The sequence below is a fragment of the Sceloporus occidentalis genome, unplaced genomic scaffold (assembly GCF_023333645.1).
Source record: "Sceloporus occidentalis isolate IW3139 unplaced genomic scaffold, rSceOcc1.0.p SCAF_21, whole genome shotgun sequence".
Taxonomy (NCBI): Eukaryota; Metazoa; Chordata; class Lepidosauria; order Squamata; family Phrynosomatidae; genus Sceloporus; species Sceloporus occidentalis.
The window spans coordinates 317,931-320,650 of record NW_028317001.1 but is presented as its reverse complement, the minus strand read 5'-3'; the positions used below and the strand labels follow the sequence as shown (position 1 = coordinate 320,650).

Genomic DNA, 2,720 nt, shown 5'->3' with positions numbered 1-2,720 from the left:
GTCAAAGGTGTGGAATTCTCACCTTTTATGTATACTCCTCCCTCTTTTCATCCCTCTCTTCTCCGTAGAGCCATTTTTCAAAAACAACGCTTGCTTGCAGGTCGGCCGCTTGTGTTCCTCCTTGGCAACTTTTGGCAAAACCAATTTTAAAATTTTCAAAACAGACATGGAGGACACCGCAAAAGTTGGTGGGAGAGGATGTAGTTGGAAAGTAGATGAGACTAGAGCTTTGATTGCTATCTGGGGTGAAGAGAATATACAGATGCAACTAAACAAGAGTCACAGAAACATATGTGTTTATGAAAAAATAGCAGTTCAGCTCTCTAGAAAAGGATTTTCTAGAAGTAGTCAGGAATGTAGGACGAAGGGTAAAAGCCTAAAGCGATCTTATAAAAAAGCTGCTCAACTATCTAGAACAAGTGGTATGGGAGCCATAAATATCCCATTTTTTAAGGAACTGGAGCAAATATTTGCTGGTGACGCCTCTGTGGAGCCAAAAAGAGCTGCTGGTGGGAACCGCCTTGAGTTCAGGCATCTTGAGGACACAGATGAACCTATGGAAATGCCACCTGATACCCAGCCAAGTGATGATTTGAGCACCAGTGCTGGTTCAGAAGATTTATTTTCACAAGGTAAGATTTATCATTTCGTATTCCTGTTAATCCTAATTCATTTTCAACACTTTATTTTAGGCAACAATAGGTTTCTCATAGATATATATATATTTCTATATATTTTACTTATTGCACAGTAACATTACACAGTAATTTCAAAGTAATATATTAAATGATGTCCTTATTTTATTATGCATAGAAAAAAACTTATACTTGTTTAAAATAAATTCTAAAAGGAAGACGTTGCTATTATATTAATATTATTATTATATTAATTATTTTTTGCTGCACATCTTGCAGAAGCACAAGCAGGGACAATTCTGCTCAACTTGACACCAGTTAATGATGACATTGACCTAACTCAAATAGGAGAAAACATTGAAAATAACAGCAATGCAAATGTTCAGCATAAGGATAGCCAAGATGTAAATATGTGTCCTGAAGATGAAGAGAATGAATGTGAATTTCCCAGTCTGCAACCAGTGAAACCCAGTGGTGAGAATTACCCCTATTTTCTGCTGCTCACTATTGTTTCTAGATCTGTTCATGGTGATGATCATTTATTGCATGAATCATGGGTTCAGAGGTGCTCTGTAAGGCTGGGTGTGTTAGTTTGGAAAACTTGTCTAGCTATCTCTGACAGGAGGCAGCAGGACAAACTTCATAGAGCAACACTGAAGCAAGTTTACTAGTAGTTCTTTAGCCTCAAAAAGGATTCTGTAACAAATGGCAAAGATGGTGATGTTTCTCTTATTTCAATATATATATATATAAAATCTACATATATAAATATATGTGTATATAATACATATACTATATATATTGTATTCATACATATAATGTATATTTATTTGATATATATATATATATATATATATATATATATATATAAGTGTATATATATATAAAATTAGATTAATATTACTTTTATTGGATATATCAAATATATCAAATAAAAACCTACGTTTAACATAGCAGGTATGTTTTTTCAGGTACAACTTTAATACTTTAAATACTCATTTTGAAATTATACATTTGGCTAGATGTATTCTTCTATTTTATTGTACTGTAATTATTATTTCATTAATTTCTGATATACTAAGTTTTTTAACATTATATTTATATATTTTTATTATATTTTTATTTATGTATATTCCTGATATTTATATAATACAAAATTTATTTATTATCAGTATTCTTAATGAATGTAAGCAATATATACATTACATTACATATATCTTAAAAAGATGCATGATAATATTTCAAAATAATTTTCATTTTCTTAGTTAATGTTTAATTAAATATTTATTTAAATTATCTTACTAAACATATTAAAATTCTGTTGACATGCAGGAATTTACTATCTGAACTGCTTCTATATTTACAGCCACTTACGTTGCCAGGCAAAGGCAAAGCTTAACCCCGCAGGAGAAATTAGCGATGATTAAAAGAAGAAACGAGAAATCGGCCTGTGTTCAAATGTGTGAACAATTGATTCAGTGTTCCAAAGAGAATGTACAAATGATTATTGAAAACAGCAATGATCGGCTATTAAAGAGATTAATTGGAAGGAAATGTATTTTGAAAAAACAAATGCTAATTTTATGAGGCTTATTTCTGTCTTGGAAGATTTTTCTTCAACCTACAAGGAGGCTTCTTCAGAGTTGAAAAATAAGGATGTCGGGGTTTTTAGACGTGTCAAGAGAAAGCTGAGAACCCAGCCACAAAATGTGCAACTCACTCCTGAAAATAATGAGTTGGGCACGGGCACAAGCGCAAATGAGCCATGTACTAGTAGAATCCGGGTTCAAGAGACCAAAGTTGTAAGGCCTCAAAGACTTATTGGCAAACCAATCCCCTTCTCACCATAATGTTAGGCATATAAGGACTGTATAATATGTGGATTGTTTAGTAATAACATTTTAGAAAGGTTATAATAACACTCCGTGTAACTTTGCTTACTTCTTTATATGGATAATGAATAATGGTTGAAACAGTTCACTATAACTATTTTGGAATGGTATGTATATGTAACCCATTTGTTTTTCCCAAATAAATATTCAATTCATTTCTGTAGGAAAACCTATTTTTCCAGTTTTCCTAGAT

The 2,720-nt window shown here is 31.9% G+C and overlaps 1 long non-coding RNA gene across 1 annotated transcript; it reads left to right on the top strand.

The window, feature by feature from the left end:
• The first annotated feature begins 425 nt into the window (after positions 1-425).
• On the top strand, positions 426-2,494 carry LOC149301307 (uncharacterized). The gene is made up of 3 exons (XR_016272249.1): positions 426-632; positions 915-1,109; positions 2,002-2,494. It is a non-coding gene; the product is annotated as an uncharacterized LOC149301307 (long non-coding RNA).
• The last annotated feature ends 226 nt before the right edge of the window (positions 2,495-2,720 follow it).